Source organism: Sturnira hondurensis, unplaced genomic scaffold, assembly GCF_014824575.4.
Source record: "Sturnira hondurensis isolate 20B ecotype Veracruz unplaced genomic scaffold, ASM1482457v3 Scaffold0008897, whole genome shotgun sequence".
Taxonomy (NCBI): Eukaryota; Metazoa; Chordata; class Mammalia; order Chiroptera; family Phyllostomidae; genus Sturnira; species Sturnira hondurensis.
The window spans coordinates 3,271,457-3,290,969 of NW_028081528.1; positions in this window are offsets into that span (position 1 = coordinate 3,271,457).

The following is a 19,513-nucleotide window of genomic DNA, read 5'->3' on the forward strand; positions in this document are numbered from 1 at the left end:
TTCCTCTCTACCTAAAAGGCAATTAAAAAACTTCCTAGGGTGAGGATAAAAAAGAAAATATCAACCAACATTCTTGTTCATTGTCACCACAGTTTAGCTAGGGTATAAAAATTCAGCAGAACTCAACAAAAGCATTAGAAGGGAATCAGTTGGCTATATGCAAACAATATAAATCTTGAACATTGTATCATTTTACTAAATTGTGTGCTGCTCATTTTTTATTTCAGTAAAATATGTAATAAATTTGTGTGCATCTGTAAATAGTTGCATGCACTATTTTTCCAGAGAGCTCACCACTGTCTCTCACAGACTCTTTGACCCCTTTCACATAAGCTCAATTTACCTGTTAGTTGTCAGCTTATTCCCCTCTCCTCCAGTCTCACACTTGATTGCTAAAGACTTCAAACAGAATTCTCAGACAAGGGTTGAAAAAGGTAATTCCTTGACCCTTATCTCTATTGTCTTAGATTCATGGTGCAGGGACTCATGAATATTGGCTATAGTATTTAAGGTGATCTAGCCTCTTTGTTTCTAGTTCCAGACTCTATCTCCCTTGCCATAGAGGTTTCCATGGAATTTGGACTTGATTAATTCCAGTGACGGTGATTAATGGATTGACAAGCAACCAAAGCAGAGATAGAGTCTGTCTCTGACTTTGGTACCTGGAGACCCAGGAATACTGTTTCTCCTGGGTTTGCTGAGCAGGATCTGCTGGCAGTATGTTCTCTATCACATGAAAAAGGCATCTCTGCAGCAAGAGAGGATGAAAATAATATGCCAAGGCATGTATAGACAATCAGAAATGAGCTACAGATAATGTTGAATTCCCAGGTCCAGTTCTTCCCGTAGTCATTGCTTCCTATAGCCATGCTTCCTACAGCCATTTCTTCATCTCTGCAAGTTATTCCATCATCTTCCCAGGTACACATACCACTATATTTATCTTTGCCTTAAGAAAATGTGACCTATTTTTCTCATATTTGCAGTATTAGAGTACTGACTAATACAAATCCCTATGCAGTTTATGGATAGGCTTCAACAAATCAGCAAACTGCCTGAAATTGTATGCAAGTTTTTCTGTGTTTATGTTTAAGTGCATTCCTCTACCCCCAAATAAAGTTCATAGCTTCTCTCAGTTGCAGAAAAGAGCTATAGAGTCACAAAAGCTGACTTAAGTTAGTGTGAAACAAAATGAACAGATACCTTTCTGTGTCCGAATTGAATGAGTGCATACCACAGCAACCTAGAGGTGGTTACTGTCGGAATCTGAGTCTGTCTTTGCCTGATATTTTTAATCTGGATTTTAAAGTTTCTTAAGAGTTTTGAATACCAAAGGCACTTAATTTTCATTTAATTCCATTATTGTTGTTACCTTCTTCACATCCTAACCTATTTGTGTATGTGTGATATTGTTAGCATATTTCTCAAGAGAGGCTAAAATGGGAAGCACTTGTTATTCACTTGGCTTACGAAACTTCAAGGAAGACAAACATCTAATAAGAAGTGAGTATTTCTATTTTATCAGAACTTTAAAAAATGACTTTTACCTATCTATAGGAATAACTCAAGGAAATAATATCAGGCATTATATTCAAACTTGATACATGTACCTCAGATGTTTTAAGATTAAGATTCAAAATAACTTTGAATTAAGAAAACGATGCAGTAAGTTTTCTTCACTGGGACAAATTAAAACTAAATTGGGCAGGAAGAATCTTCATTGGGGCAAATTAAAACTAAAATCAATATGAATGAGAAAACAGTAAAATACAGGAAAACCATCTTATTCTCTTGTGGTGTTAGCTATCACATGAAAAATAATTGTATTTGATAAAAAGTTAAGTAAAGTGTTCCCAATACTATGCATTCAATATCTTTTACTTCAGAAAAAGCTAAAGCAATTTCAGAGGCTGATTTTCATCTAAAAAGTAATTTATTGCTTGGGTAAGCATGAAACAGAAGGCTGTGCAGGTTCTGCTCACCTGACTGAAGCGATACTTTGTTAGGCTGTGTGAAAGTTTTGATTCATTGTACCGATTGCACCAAAAATAAATTATTTAAATCTCATTTAAAATCTAATAGACACAGTAAAGTAATACAGTTAAGATTTCTTTGAAAATAAATTTATTTCAAAATTAAAATGTAGTATCTTTACTCCTGACTGGTGTGGCTTAGTGGGTTGGTCATTGCCCCGTGAAGCAAAGGGTCTCCACTTCAGTTCTCAGGGTATATGCCTGGGTTGCTGGCCACGTCCCTGGTTGGGGGTGTATGAGAGGCAACCAATCAATGTTTCTCTTGCATCTGGATGTTTCTTTCCTTCTCTTTCTCCCTCCCTTCCCCTTTCTCTAAAAATAAATAAATAAAATATTTTTAATGTGGTATACTTAAGTTCCTAAAGAAAAGAAAAAGCACTTTGTAATTAGAGTCAATAGACAACACTATAAATATCCTCTCAAGACTGAAGTGAGTAAACGATGTTTAAGGCTTACACTGAATACAATTAGAGTAAGATATCAGGTTAATTGTTAAGTCTAGTAAGGAGAGTTTAGGAGGTGAAGAGATTAAATTTATAAGTTAATCTTTACTCTTAGTTGATATTTAGCATTGCTTCTCTACATTATATAAACCATCAAGTTACCAATTGAGAATGATGTACAAAAAGAAATTATATTCTTAGTCCCAAGGCTGTGGGAGGTTATAACCCTTTAATGGGTAGTTGGGCTAATGATCTTTAAGCCTAGCTCACATTCTTGGAATCCCTATTTTTGTATGTATACTGTCTTCAGAAATACTTCTTATGCCATTAGCTGTAATGTTATATAAAAATATTCTGGTAATCTCTATTTTTGTCTATAAAATTGTCTTCACAAATTCATCTTATGGTTTTGGCTATAATATTTATCCAAACATGTACAAATAGATCGAGAGATAATCATGATACAGAAAGCTATGAAGACCCTGATCACCAAATGGAAACTATATTTCCCATCTTTTAATATACTAGGTCTATCCAGAAGGTATCCAACCATGTAATAGGAACAATAGAGACATTTCTTGAAGAAGATACAAAATATAAGAAACATTGTATGTATGACAATGATGCCTCAATCACCTTCAAAGTAGAGACCTTAGGACCTCACACAGTTCTCACAATTGCCATCAGCTGCCCTGTCATATTTTCCTGAATTTCATTGATGGCCTGAAAAGGGGATTTTAGCTTTGGGACAAGCCAGAAGTCACAAGCCACCAAATCTGGGCTACAAGGATCCCTGAGTCATCTGGGTGATTTGATGTTTTGCCAAAAAAAAAAATCTGCACCAGATGTGACGCATGAGCAAGTGTGTTTTTATGATGAAGCTGCCAATTACCAGGTGCCCATAACTTGGACCTCCTGAATTACCTAAATAGTTTCTGCAGAGGAATGTTCAAGCTTAACACAAACTGGTGCAGATTTTTTGCTCTGTTTGCTCAGTCATTTTGAATGTGACAGCTACACAGTACACATGCTCACTCAATGGCATCTACTGCCCCCACTGACTAGTGCAGTGAAGTCATCATTGTTCATGCATGCCCATTCTAGCCCACTCTCCTTGGCTGCCAGGTTACATGGATGTAGTACAAACTGTTCTCATTATATTAACATTGGCTAGACTTTTTCTGGACAGACCTTGTCATATATCTAAAAAAAAAGGTTTACTATAAGATTTAGAAATCGGCCCCTGGATGTTTAAGGCCACAAAACTCAGCTTTTCATGATGAGAGTTCATTATAATAGAGTGCAGATTAACCTGGCTCTAGGTGTTCAACTTCAAGAAGGAAAAGTTAGATGCAAAGAAATCTAATTTGAGACAAGAACTGTGTGACTTCTTATTCTTTATCATGTACTTTTTGATACTCATTTCTTCCAGAAGATGTTTTACCCTATGTCAAAAGTAGAAACTTAATCCAAACTAAACAAAATACTGTAAAACTGAGCTTGACATTTATTTAAGTAGTTATTCCAAATGACATGAAGTTTAAACTATCAAAATAAATAACCAACAGATCCATGTGGCAGCTCCCCACGCCAAAGACTTCGTAGACACCAAGGAGCATATAAAACCCCATGCGCTCGCCCATGCCTAGTGCTGATAAAAAAATTAGGATATTTTCTCCTTTACACTGTCAGAGAGAAATTACGAGCAGATGATATGCACGGTTCATTGATATGTTTAATATACTTACCCCATGAAGTGGAGAGAAATCATCAAAAAAGAAATTATGAAGTGTTTTAAATGTTCAGGAAGTTAATATTATATTTCAGAAAAGTAATGGTCAAATACCACTTTCTATTTCATACAAGTTACTTGGATAGATGCATAAGTTTCTCCCCACATATAAAAAGCTGAAAACAACAGGCAAAAACTTACGAAATGATACCACTAGTATCGTCATATCCAGAAGGGCCAATAACGTGGCAAACTGCACAGCAGGTACCATTGCTGCCGGTCCTCTGCTGGCTTTCTTCTTCCACCTGCTGCTTATCTGCAAGCTTGTTCCTGCAACTCAACAGCCTGACTGAATTAATAGCCTCTGTGTCTGCAGAGAACCTCGGTCCTGGGTCTCTCATTCATATTCCATTTTAATCAACAAAGATCAGCTAGCTAGAATAAAAAAATCTTAAAATTGTCTTTACTAATCTCTCTTAAAGTACGGCACCTGGAATTAGTCCTGAGCAGGCACTTTGGTGTTTTCCTTTCTCATACTATTTCCTGACCTCTCTATCTTTTCTGATTCAGGAATAACTCCGAAACTGAAGGTTACCCCAGGCCAAAGAGACAGAGAGCCTGCAAGAGGGAGAAAGACTTCCAGATATTGTACCTGTTCGAGCACAAATACACACAAGCTAAAAGTTTACATCAATATATCTAATTTTTAAAATGCTACAGCACCTGCCCGTAGATAAATAAAATAAAATTCTACAGACCCTTTTAGGTTTAAAACTTTCTCTCTTCTTTTTCCAAAAGCTCCACTCCTACCCTCCATCCTAAGCATTCAGACCATTTTCCTACTACCCTCTAAGTTTGAAATTAGCTGAGAAATTAAAAAGAGAATGAAGTCAATGGGCACTAAGAGGTTTGGGGTAGGTACAGAATATTTAAAATATTAGTGTAGACCCTTAAATAAAAGTAAGAGAATCCCTGTGTGTTCAAAAACACTTATTTGTAAAACATTATTTAATAGAAAATGGATTGGTCTTTGATGATAAAATAATTATGTGAATACCAGGAATTGACAAGTGGGTGAGAATGCTTGTCATAATCAATGCAGCTACAGTTTGAAAATACCATGGCGTAAAGGGGAAGCAGGGCAGGAAGCACAGAATTTCTCTAGGACATTGTTTTTTTAGTCAGTGATTATTGATAAAAGCCAATTTTAAATTATTATTTAAAGGCAGAGATTGGTAGTTATATAGGATGCAATTTTGTACAACTTAAGAGTAAATATTTTATGAACTCTCTAGAGTCAACTTTCAGCAAAGTTACTAGTAAACACTTTCCATAATGTATTAACTTTACTATATGTAACCATTAGTCTGTAGGTCTTTCTTCTTTATTAAGTTGAGTGCTTTGAAGGAAAGATGCTTGTTTTTGCATCCAAAGGTCCTACACAAAACGTGACACTACTGTTTGTGGAAGTGATAATTTACTTATACCTTACATTGTCATGGAGCATGTCCTCAAGTGAGAGTTTATATTAGAGTCATTTTAAAGCTTTTTATACAAAAGATGCTCAGGCACCAATACATACACACGTCTATATATGTTTAAAAAGCTCTATAAACTGATGCATCTTTCTATAATATGATGACTGTATAGAGAACCACTAAAAGCATTCCCACCAGTAAGGAACAAGGAAAGGGTGCTTATTAGCTCCTTCACTATTCAACCTGAACTAGAGGCATTAACCAATTTAATTACACAATGTAAGAGAGAATAAGCACAAGTATAAGAAAGAACTAAAAAAAGACTTAACCTATTTCTAATGACATATGATATGTTGGTATATCTAGAACACAAAAGAGAATCAATGGTAAGACTAACATAAATAAAAACATTTAATAAGGTAGCAGATAATTAATATATAAAATCAATAGCTTTAATGGATAGAAATATAAGAATTTAAAATTTATAACTGAACAGAAAATATAACATAAAGATACTTAGAAATAATCTCAAAAACATGTTAAACCTATATGAAGAAAATGTTTAAATACTTAAATTTACAAAGTAGTCCTGAAGATATAGAAAGACTTCCCTTGTAAAAATACTCTGAAGTTATTTTATTTTGTTTGTTTTTGCTTTTATTTTTTGAAGATAGGTTGATTCTCAAGTTCATATGAAAAAGTAAACATGAAAGAACAGTTAGAAAAACTCTAAATAAAGAAAATTTAATGACTGGGGACTCATCCTTTGTGATATCAAACATGCTAAAAAGCTTTTATAATTTAAAAAGTAGGGAGTCGATGTACAAATAGAAAGACCAATGCAGCAACAGAATACTGAGTGCGTAACTAGATCTAACTACATATGGAATTTAGTAAGTAATAAAGGTGGTAGTTTAAATTCCTCTGTGTGTCTGTGCGTGGAGTGGGGGAAATAACAGACTTTTTAAAAAAATTTATTTAATTGTTGTTCAGTACAGTTTTCTGTCCTTTACTCCCATCCCAGCCCACACCCCCAGTGCTCCCCACCTCCCTCCCATTTCCACTCCCCTTAGTTTTTGTCCATGTGTCCTTTATACAGACTTTTAAAATTTGCATTCGAATATTATATATACTTTTGCAAAAGACAAAATGGGATCCATACTTTACCCATACAAAGGAGGAAATTCTGTATGCATCAGATATATTTAATGTGAAATATTAAATCACATAGGTATTAGAGGAAAACATGGGTAAATTAATTTAAAACATGGGAATATAGAAAACTTTTCTAGCTATGGCTCAAGATCCAGAAGCATTAATAGAAAATATGTGACTTCCCAGCCTTCATCGTTGAAGGAATCTTTATTCAATGGGATGTTGAGCATAGCTCACTAGGGCAGCTACAGTTAGCCAGAAAGAGGATTCATTCATTCTGGAATGAATCCTGCAGCTGCAGAATTAGCATCCTAGAGTACCTTTGCACCTGTGCAGACGGGCGCCCATTGAGTGCAGCCAGTCCCGACCCCTCACAGTGCTGCTCACTTCATACCCTGGGATTCTGCCTTTGTTTCCCTGCCTGGCAATCCACTAAGATTAGAGCCTCTAGCCTGCTTCTTTAATATGATGACGTAGAATTCACCACCATCTTCTCACCAGGATACTGTGCCTTATTCCCTAAATCCCCACCCCATTAGTCACTGACTGATAATTGTTGTCAAATAATAACCCAGAACCAAAGTGTCATCAAATTGACTTCTTCCAGTATTTACATTTCACTATATACAGAGTAGGGCAAAAGTAGGTTTACAGTTGTTGGCATGGAAAATAATACATTAATTAATAATACTATAAGAATAAGTTCTGTGTTTCACATACAACTGTAAACCTATTCAATATGCTGTTTGTGTTCTGATGTGGCAAGGACTCCTTGTTTTGCTTGTCATCTCTATTATTATTACACAGTTGGCTCTCTGCAAATGATGACATCTGTTAGAACCAAGCCCAGGATTTCTTTCAACTTTGTATTTTGGACTACTGGGCTGGCTTTCTCAGCATTTTACCCAACAGGAACCCTTTCCTTGTGCAAACACGTCTTCCTTCTCCATGCCCAGTCCTTTCTGATGGAGTCACATAGCTAAACCCATGTCTTTTAGCCCTCAGCCTGAGCACCAAAATGCTTTTCATCATTCTGTGGTAGACATTGCAGTGCTCACTTATATCAGTCCTCCTCTTTCTTGAAACATCATGCATTACACTTCTCTGCCCAACTAGGCAGAATTATCTTAGGGTGACTTCCCTGAATGCAGCCTCTAAGACAAGAATGTGTGTGTGAGTGATGTATGAAGAAATGTTATCAAGAGAGACTAGAATGAGAGAAGCAAAACAAAAAACGAACTCAAGCGAGAGTGTAAGGTCAGGCGAAAATCCCACAGAGCGTAGGCTTTCCCATCATCTCACAGGAGAGTTCTGGAGACTAAGTGAAGCCTCTGAGTTATCCTAAACTGAGGAAAGGGTGTTACACTTATATTCTGCATAAGACACTCATCCATCAACAGCCACTTGAGGGTCTATTCATGTGAATGCCAAGCATTTCTGAAACTCTGTGTAAAGGGATTCCTGTAGCTCTGAAGTAGGCTTCTGAAAAGAGACCCAGGTATAGACTCAGGATTTAAGGGGAAAAGTCAAGGAAAGACCTTGTCTGCCTTAGGTGCTATGTGAGTAGGTACAGCTAGTAATTTTTAGATGGAAATTACTAGTCTACAGTGTGTGATCCTCCAGCATTTTCTTCTCCTGTCTTCACAGTCTAGAGATCTACCCTCCTCAAACAATCTGGCCTTGCAAGGTGGTGGGGACTTGCCAGCCTGTATCCTTATGTCACTGGGGCAGAGCATCCTTCTGATCTGTGTTGGACATTTCTACTAAGTGAGAAATAAGCTTAGGCTGTGTTTGTTGTTATCGCATATCTTCTATCCTAACACATGTATCATTTATACATTCTTCATTCAAAAATGTTTGTTGAGCCCTGGCTGGTATAGCTCAGTGGATTGAGCTCGGACCTGCGAACCACACAATCGTGGTTCGATTCCCAGTCAGGGCACATGCCTGGGTTGCAGGCCAGTTCCCAGCAGGGGACTCACGAGAGGCAACCATACATTGACACTTCTCTCCTTCCCTTCCCCTCTAAAGATAAAGAAATAAAATCTTCAAAAATGTTTGTTGAGTAAATACCACATGTTAGGTATTGTGCAAGAGAATATAAAAACAAAAGGAGGAAAATTTTTTTCATCATAGAGCCCATTGTTACAATAGATTATAGTTAGTACCAAAATAGAGATAGGCTGTGGGATTCAGAGTGCTATATGAATCATGAATAGGAGTCTAAGTCAGACAGCAGGGCAGGAAGCCTTCTTAGAGGAGGTCATATATGAGTTAAGTTATAAAACATGAGTAGAAATTAGCTAGGAAAATAGGAAGGTCATCTTAAGCAGTGAGAACGTGAGATATAAAGCGGAGGTTCATGAGGCACAGGATACACTGATGACTCACTAAATATAACAATATACAAAGTAGTAGTTTAGTATTTTATTTGTTATGACTTGGCCTATCAGATTGAACCACAGACTAGTTAACTGACAGGAAGTCAATTCAAATTATGAGCTACTTCAAGACCAAAGGCAAATTATTATTTTATTTCACTGTGTCCTGTTTACCAACTCTGAGAGATGACAGTACTGACCTGCTTCCTAGGGATGTTGTTTAATTAATATTTGAAGTTGCTTTGAAAATATCAAGCCCGTCACAAACAGGAAGAACTAGTATAACTTCTGGGGAGCTGTGTTGACAAAAGAAGCATGATTTATACATTTAGGCTGAAATAAATGTAAAGAAGAAAGTAATTGTTGGCTCTCTCTCACTAGTAGTAAGAGACCCTCCACTGCTACAGGTTTAATGGTATCACACTAAAGAAAGGGTAGTTAGGATCAGGCCATGACAAGGTTGAAATAACCTCACAGCATGTTTTTCAACTGATGCCTTCATCTCCTTTCATCCAGCACCCCAGCCCCTCTAAATCCTCTGGGCAATCTTATGCAATAGGTTTATTACTATCCCTGGCTTGCAAATAAGGAAATGCAGTCACATAGAGTTTACTAATGTGGCTGGTCAATCGGTAACCTCGGTGGCTTATGGGACTAGCAGTATTGCTGAGTACTTACGTGGCTCTGAACTGTGTCTCTGTATCTTTTTGTGATCCCTACAATTTCCCTGCAGGTCTCATGGCAGAACAATGCATCTGAGGTGTCACCAAAACTTTTTGTCTGTGTGGCTGGGTTAGGGAAAATTTAATCTGAATTCATTTTTTCCTGATCACTTTTGTTGACAATACTTAGTTGCTCCATCTGTTTTCCAGTCCAGCTTCCATCAAGATCGTGAGGAACTTCTGATTTTTTTCCTCCTGAACAATTGTATGTAATTTTTATGTACAACTGCCCCTGAAACTTCTGCCCACCAATATTTGATGTCACTTCCCAGAATTCAGAGAGAACGAGAAACCACCCATTTTACTGGCCAGACCCTTTCCCAGATTTCTTCTTTGCCCCTGCTGGGATATGACATTCAGGAATAATAGACACCAAACTAATCCCCTAGGAAAACATATTTTTAACACATTGAACATGTACCCCGTTATAGCATATTTTCAGTGTTCTCGGATGTGTTAGTGTATGGAAATGTTCTGATCTACACTTTTATTTATTTTTATAAGCCACTCTATATTTAGTATTCAATAACTCCTTCCCAGAGAGCGAATACAGAGTCTGAGGTTCTCCATTTTAATAACTCCCTCACTTCTGACTTTACATCCTGAATTTCTATGCCCATTAATCAAGGGTTGATACTGTCACATATAGTGGTTAAAATTTTTCCCTGAGGCCATCAAAGCTGTGTCTCAGAATATCTTGCTCCCCCCAAAATTCAGGAGAAAACATAGGAAACTAGGAGTCTTTTGGTACTAATCTATATACTTTTAAAGCAATACTAATAATTGCTTTAAGTTTCCTTTTATAGAATATATTCTGAGAGCCCCATTCAGACTGCAGCGTAAAAAAGCTAACACAGATCAAACTTCGAGTAAACTACAGTTGGTGGTGTGTGAGTGGTGTAATCTGTTGTATCGATCTGAAAAACACAACCATGAAAGCAACATGGACATTTCATGTCCTAGCATTTTCATTTGCAGAGAGTATTAGGCTTTTAGTAGTCAAGTGATAGATTCAAGTGTGCAGGAAGGAAAACAATTTATTGAGCACCTATTATGTGCCTGGCCCTATGCTAGTTATTTGACTTGCATCATCTCATCTAGCCTATTTTAAAAATCCACAACCTATATATATACTGTGTATACTAATTGATATACTAACCGATAGATGTTAGAATTTTTGTGTATATTGCCTAATATTCCCATTGTGCAGACTAAACAATTGTCTCATGGATATGATTTTATGAGAGCTATGAAAACTCAGTTCAAGTCACCCTCGACTGACAAGTGGTTTTCCCACTTACCACTTATTTCCTATAGGAAATAGTCTCTCTTCTGTAGGGGTTTACTTAGTACTTCTAGTGAGTTTTATGTTTTTTTAAAGCCTGGCATTTAGAAGTTGTTGACAAGAGCCCAAAATTATAAGAGTGAACAATTAGGAGAGATCAGAGAGGGGAAGATATGGTCTGGGGACCCAGATCTTTATCAGTTCAGAGAGCAGCCCACCAGAAGAGCAGTAGATTGGAAGAGGTATGACTAGGACTAGAAAGTGGAAAAGAAAGAAAAAGACTTAACTTGTGTATGAGAATAATGACATTGGCTAAAGACAGATACCTGTTCCATTTCACACAAGATAAACTTGTACAGTCAAATAACCACACAAAATCATGCAGGTGGTAGAGCCTGAAGGTAAATCACAGTCTGATTACAAATCCTTGCTGCCTCGGTCTGAGATGCTTTTTCCTTGCAGGAGCCTCAGATGAGCTGTCTTTCTCAGCCCCTTCTGGAAGCAACCTAAACCTAGGTGTTCCCATGTCTTCTGAGATTCATGGCTAGTGTGCAGTGGAAATAGGAAGGGAAGTTAGGTGCTGAGGCTTGGAAACAGTAAAGCCTAGTGACTGAGTCTGTGGACGGTGCGGCCTAACCTGGAGTTCAAGTTCCAGCTTCACTACTGGTTGACTGCCTTCCCTTGGACAAGTTACTTACACTTTCTGTGCGTGAGTTTCCTTATCTGCGAAATTGGGACAATAACAATACCTAAGTTTGTGGGGCTTTTTAAAGATACGAAGTAATAAATACTTTGAAGCACATAGAATAATGCCTTTCACAGGGAGTGCTCAGTTCATGTTGTAAGATATTTCAACATAAATGGCAAAATGCTTACGGTCAGACGTGGGGACAGTGCAAGTTTATGGTGGGACAAAAGGGCAATGAAGATGGAGGACTGGAATCCTCTAACGTAGGTAACCACGTAATGAAAGAGAGAGAGAAGAGAAGGTGCAGAGGGACTTGTAGGCGAACAGAGCTGAAGGAATACGGTGGAAATGTCAAGTCATAAGAGAAGAATTTCAATTTAACGACACAGGAATTGCCAGGGGGTGGAGAGGAAACCTATCTTGCCTCCTCTCTAGCAAATCGTAGAAACGGCGAAGACAAGAGCTTCATAGGGGAAGCAGAGATGCAAACACCCTGCCAAAAGCTAAGGGGAGATGGAGGGAAGCGGTGAGAAAGGATCAAACACGGATTTGCCCTCAGGGTGCTGGGTTATGGAGTCACGGAGAAAATAACGGAAATGAGGGGAAAGGAGTGCTGAAAGAAAATTTTATGGATAAAAATGAGGATAATAAGTGTGTGCTGGGAAAGTGGGTGGGGAAAGGAAGAATGAGGAAGTACTGGACTAGGAGAAAGGAGCAGGACATTGCATGAGGCAGAAAGGAGTCAACAACCTAGTTTTCTAGGCACCAAGAGACTTCAAGATCGATCAGTTACGTGGCCAGGGTTGAAACATGAGGGGAGTCAGGTGACAGACCTACAAACACAGAATTAGGCCGAAGAAGAGTTACATACCTTATTTCTGAACCCTCACGAACACTCTCTGCTTCACCCAGAAAACTCATCCTCACAGTAAGACACACACAGAGTTGCAGTTTGGTCCGTGCTCCACATGAGTGGTTAGGATGTAGAAATCTGTTTCACATGTGCAGGCAGGTGCCCAGTTAGGGTGAGAATGTGCTGTTGACAATTTATGAAAACCCTTAGGTTCTATGATGGCTACTATATTAATTTCGGGGGTTCTAACAAGTATGATTTTACAGCAACCTAGTTAAGAAAGTGAAAATACCAGCTTTCTAGACCTAGAACAAAGAACTGCCATATTTAAATCTGAATGCTCCACTCCAATTTTGACAAGAGATTCTGGCGGGCAGAAGAAACTTTGGCCTCCCAGGATGAAGCAGCAAATCGAGCAGGTTATGAATGGAAGAGTTGGGCTGAATATATTTTTGTTCCAGGAATTTAGAAGATATTCTAAATAATTTGACCTTTTGTTTTTGGAGGACTAACATGTGCGAATAGATTAAATACATTTTCCCAGAGACTCATTTTTTAAATAATTATAGCCAGTGAATCCCAACATATTTTACTTCTAGTTGTCTTGTCATTTCCTCATACCAAATATGCTCCCTGCTCTTGGGCACAACTGCCCAAGTAAACTGCCAGAAGTAAAGGACTTCTGGGTATATGCAAATGTTGAGATATTAAAAGATCAGAGGTTGATAATCATTTTGATATTATATTTTGAACTGAGTTAAATTCTCAACTCTAGGTGGCAGTTTACTCCATTACTTACTTAGGTTCATTTAATAAGCAGTAGATTCATTCACAGTTTTTCCATGGATGCATAAAAATTAGTCCCTGGCTCTCAATAGCTGTTAAAATTAGATTTAATTTTAGCGAGAGGTTTTCCATGTATCTTGTCATTCTTGGTTTCATTAAGTTGATCAGATGAAGCAAAAAAGGAATAAAGATGAGCATTTTAACCAATACTTTTTTTGGAATATAATTCTAAAATCATGCTACACTTCTATGACAAGGTTGTGTTTCTATCATGTAGAATAGAATTTAGTAGGAATAATTTTTCATGTATAATTTTCAGAAATATCAAGGATGTTCAAGACTGTGCATTTTCTAAAATTGTTTAATGATATTAATTTATTGAGGGAAAAATATCCTACAAAGAAAAAAAATGACTCTCATCTGTGTTTCTTTGCATCTCATTGATGGAAATAGATGAAGCCAAAGTTCAGTTGGGTTGTTGAAGTCCAAAATACTCAAGCTGCCTGATTGAAAACTGTCTCCCTCCAACCCACTCTCCCCAAACCACACCTGTGTGACTTTTCTTTTGTTCTGTATTTGTAAGGGCTCCAACAACGGCATGCGCAGAGTGGCTCTAGTCACTTCCCACCAAATAATTTGCTCCACTTCATAGTTCCCTCATCTCTTAGTCCTAGCAAGAGAAAAATGGGTAAGGGTTCAAACTTTGTCCTAAAATTAGATTTCCTTTAAAATGAGGATAGCAACAGTACCTACTTCTCTGTGTTGGTGTGAGCATGAAGTAAGATAATGCTTGTACACAGTAACCGGCACCTGGCATTCTGGGTCTATTAGTTATTTTTACTCTCACTATTCCTATTTTTATTAGTAAAGGGTACCAACTAGAATGTGACAAACTCATGTAGAGCTTTTACTTATGGAATTGCATGCCTGTGGCTCTCCTGGGCCAAGCCCTGTTTCCATACCCTCCTACATGTAAAAGGAAGATGGAAAAAAGCCATAAGGCATGGGCGTATGGGGTGAGGATATTAGTCACGAGAGTGGGAAAATGAACAATTTCCAAAATGTGTCTAATCATTTATAAAAATGAATGTAAAAGTATATTTGGCAAAACCAAAATGTTTTCTGCATTTCTCCTTAATATATACTGTGTATGTGTGAATTTATTTATTTATTTATTTATTTATTTATTTATTTATAGGATGTGTCGATGGAGAGAGAAATATGCATTGCAATGTCATCACCATCTCTACTCTTACTTTAGTAATGATCTTCAGGGTCTACGCAGGAACCAAAAGTACCAACCCTAATAATAGAATGTAATTTTTTATTTTACTCAAGTTCCATTTCTAAACTATTCATATAGATATGTCTAAATAAAACATCCCTACAGCAGAGTTTCCTAATCAGAATGCCACACAGAAAATGTACAGACAATAGGTGTGCTGACATATTGGTCCTTGAAGGTGCCAGGGCTGCTAGGTGGGGTTTAGAACATATGTTCACAGGGCCCTCAGCCATCGACAGCCTCATCCACTTAACACAGGGTGCTATACAAATATTACTACTTCTATGTATACTCTTACATGAAACAATTGGAAAGAACTATCCTAGCATCCCCAGACATTCTCGTTATCAAGGGCTGAATATTTTCCATAGTTGTATGACCTGTCAATAATCTTCCCAAAGAAAAATGCGGATCATATACAAAAACTTGTGATGACTCCCCATTGCCTATTAAGCAAAGCCCAAATGTCTTATGGTGGTCCTCAAGCTCACAGACTATCTGGCTCCAGGCTGCACTTCCAGGTTTATTTCCTACCAATATCTTCCCCACCCCATATTGGAACACACTTCCCCACCTCATTCCCACAAACCAAATCCTATGCAAATGCAACTGTCTCTCTATAGTTTTTTTGATTCCTTCAACTAATCTCTCCCTTTTCGAAGTAACTTCACCATTTTATTTTTCTTGGTGTGTGGCTATTTCCATCTTTCATTGCATCTTATATTCCAGAATTAACTAGGATTCAGCTCAGCTCCAGGTAACTGAAAATTATCAAATTACTCAAAATAGTAATAGTTTAAATAAATAATTTTGTTTTCTCATTCACATAAAGAAAGTCCAGGAGATACCTAAGAGCTGCTGCAGGGCTTCATAGTGTCGCCCACTGAGGTTCTTCTATGTGGCTGCTCTGCCTTCCTCAGCTCGTGGCTCCAGCCTCATGATCCAAGAAGGTTAGCTAGCCGAACGAGGAAAGGAAGAAAAAGAGCGCTACCTTTGCACTTCGAAGACACTTTCTGAGCTATTGACACCACTTGCACGCACATCCCACTAGCCAGGTTTGAATTGCATGTCCTCGTCTAGCAACCAGGGCAGCTGAAAATGCAACATTTATGCCACATGGCCACATACCTAATTTAAAAAAAAAATAGGGGTTACATTATGGAGAAAGAGGGTAATTAATACAGGGGACAACTATTAATCTCTGTTCCATTCATCCAGAAGAGTATAAACTTTTTGAAGGACAGATCCATATTTGAGTTAACTTTGCAATCCTGGAATGAGGAACAATGGCATATATATTAATATCAAATGAATGAATACATGCATAAGAGTAAGGCATGAGGATATTAGTGATCTGGTCTTTTATTGATCCTGTTACTTCAAGTAACATTTAATACTGAGCTTGACTTTATCAGGAGTCGATTTTATTTTATGTACACTTGACCACAGGACATTGAGAACCACAGTGATATTTAAATATAGGAAAGTGAAATGAAAAGACATTTCATTGCTCAAAATACAAATCTGGTGTATCAGACTTGTGTTAATACCAAATTTAAATGCCATTATTGGAAAGCTTATTGTCATTGCTCCACTCAACTATTTGCATAGTTGTGTAATCTATGGGCATAGATTTGAAATTTACAAATCTGACCCTACCTAATTATTGGAAACATTGGGACTTGTCAATTGTAAATTAAAAGAGGAAATTTGAACCACTCTCCTCTTGTTCCTTCCTCTGTGAGGCCAGTGGTAGGTTGTGTCAATTTGTCACTGACAGCTACTTGGATTTGAAGAAGCTTCCCAAAATATACTCTTCCACCTGGCTCGTGTGGCTCAGTGGATTGAGTGCCAGACTGTGTGTAGCAGAAGGTCACCAGTTCAATTCCCAGTCAGGGTACATGCCTGTGCTGTGGGCCAGGTGCCCAGTAGGAGTCGCACAAGGGGCAACCACATATTGATATTTCCCTCCCTCTCTTTCTCCTTTCCTCTCTCTCTAAAAATAAATAAATAAAATCATATATATATGATTTTATATAGATAGATCATATAATAAATAAATAAAATCATATATATATATATATATATATATATATATATATATATATATATACTCTTCCACTCTTTGCCACCACCAATGGTAGACCTTGATTTTGGAGGAGTTAAGACATATCTTCTAAAGATCCTGCACCCAATAGGTTATCATTTGATTTTTGTAGCTCCATTATTAGTGATTTGGGTAGAAGACTGTTGAATTTTACTCTCTAGTTCTCTTTTGTTGGGTCATTATTTAGACCTCTAGAACTTTTTATCATGGGTCACGTGAAAGGGTTAAATCACGTCCTTAAAAACACATGGATGCACCATTGTGAGAAAAGGGCCTTTCATTTGCAAAATGGTAAGGTGAGGGGAGTGGGAACTAAAAAACTATGGAAAGAAAAATAAGTTGTACCCATGTCTCTTACATTCTCTAAGAAATGGCTACAAACTATGAATTTCCTTTGATTGCCTTTTATGTGCCTATTGCTATAAAGCAGGCTTTATTATTAAAACTTAGAATTGATTAAGTTTTGCTTAAGTTCAGAAGTTTAATCTTCTGTAAGCTGACAGGAAGATTTAATATGGAATCTACCCATTTAATCAACAACTATTGAGTAACTATAATATGTAAGTCATTGACATCAACACTTAAAACGAATACAGAGGTGAATCCTGTATCAGGTTGGCTCTCAGGAAGATGACAAGCTAACCACACAAAATAAGAACATAAGGGTATTGGTTAGCGTTAGGTTTACATGTGAATAACAGGGAAACTAAAAATAGAATGACTTACAGAAGGTTTTTCTCTTCCATGTTAAGAAGACTAGAGGTGGTCAGTACCAATGGGGAACTAGGGTGGCAGGGTTACTCGGCCATGCCAAGCTCTCATTTTCAAGGTTTGTTCTTGGCCTCATGTTGCTTTGGGGTGGGGGTGGGTGAGGGGGTTGTCCAGCCTTGATGACCAGTCAGCAGGGAAGGGGAAGGGGAAGAAGAATGGCATACATTGTATGTTAGTTTCCTAAGACTGCTCTAATAAATTGCCACAAAATTGGTGGTTTAAAACAACAGGAATGTATTTTCTTACCATTTTGGAGGCCAGAAATCTGAAATCAAGGTTTGGATGGGGCAGTGCTCCCTTCAAAGATACTGGGGAATCCTTCCTTGACTCTTCTTGCTTTTGGTGGCTCTGAGGATTCTTTGGCCTGGTGTGGGGGTGACTTTCCTCACAAGTCCTCCCGTGTGCCACGGATAAGAGTAATCATGACTGAGATATGATGTGATCTGCTTAGGGAGGAGAGGTGGCCATTTTCCCAGAGGCAAAAGGCTGTGAGCAGTGGCCAGTTTCTCAGGGGAAAAAGAGCGTTGAGCCTCTTCCTCCAGGGGCTTTTATTGGGTTGTAATACATAGGAGTACCGGGCATCAAGGATCAAACAGTAGATGACATTTCAAAGAAATCTGAGGGCTTAGTATGAGTCAGTCTGTCAGGAACAGAGTTTTAGGGTTTCCTGCTCAAACCCTTAACATATGAATGAAAGCACTCTTAGCAGAGCAGATTTCACAGGTTTATCAGGAAGTCTTTGTGATGCCAGATTTTCCCCAGGACAGGCTCTAGCAAGGCAAGGAGCTGCACCTCTCCCCATCAGGTATTCAGGCTTAAGGGAATTAGAGCCAGGAAGTTCTCCCAGAGAACATGGGGACTCGGACTTTGTCAAAGCCACGGGGGCTGTGAGGGGGGAGAGAGTTCATTGCTCCCTCTTTGTTGCAGACTCCAGAGTCCTTCCATGAAGGCCTCCCCAGTGATCGAGTCTGGCTTAGGTTGCCCCCCACTGTGAGGGGTCTTACAGTCATTGACTTCTGACCAAGCTTTGGAGGCAGGGAGAGGAAACTGAGGCAGTGTTTGCTACCAGAGACAAGCTTTGTCTCCTGCGGCTCCCATTCCAGAGGTTGTCACTGGCCCTTAGCCACAGGGGGTCGAGATACAATTCCTAGAACCAGGCAGAGCGGTCAGGTCCAGAACAGCCTGGGGCTGCACACCTGCCATGCCTGCTCTGTCTTCTGATGGCCATCTCTCCTGTGTGTCTCTGGGTCTTAAGTGCCCTTCACCTTTCTCTTATAAGGACACTTGATACTGGATTTAGAACCCACCCTAAATCCAGGATGATCTTGTCTCAGAAGCCTTTACTTAAGTACATCCACGAAGACCTTTTTCCAAATAAGGTCACATTTATAGTTTCCAGGTGAACATATATTTTGGGGAATAACAATTTAACAATTATAGTTTCTCACCTTAATAGTGCTTCCTGAAAGTTGTGCTTGTCACTTCCACCTGTATCCCCTTGGGTATAGCTTATTTAGTGTCCATACCTAGTTACATGGACATCTGAGAAATGTAGCCCTTATTTGGGGAGACAACACATTCAGTTAAAAACCAGGAATTGAATTCCTTAAATGGTGATGGGAGGAGACGACTCAGGATTGTAAACACACAACACAATATACAGTTGACGTATCATAGAATCGTACACCTGAAACCCATGAACTTTAACTAACCAATGTCACCCCAGTGAATTCGATAAAAAATAAATTTTAAAAAACAGGAGTTCCACTAATAATCACAGTAAAAGTGATACTG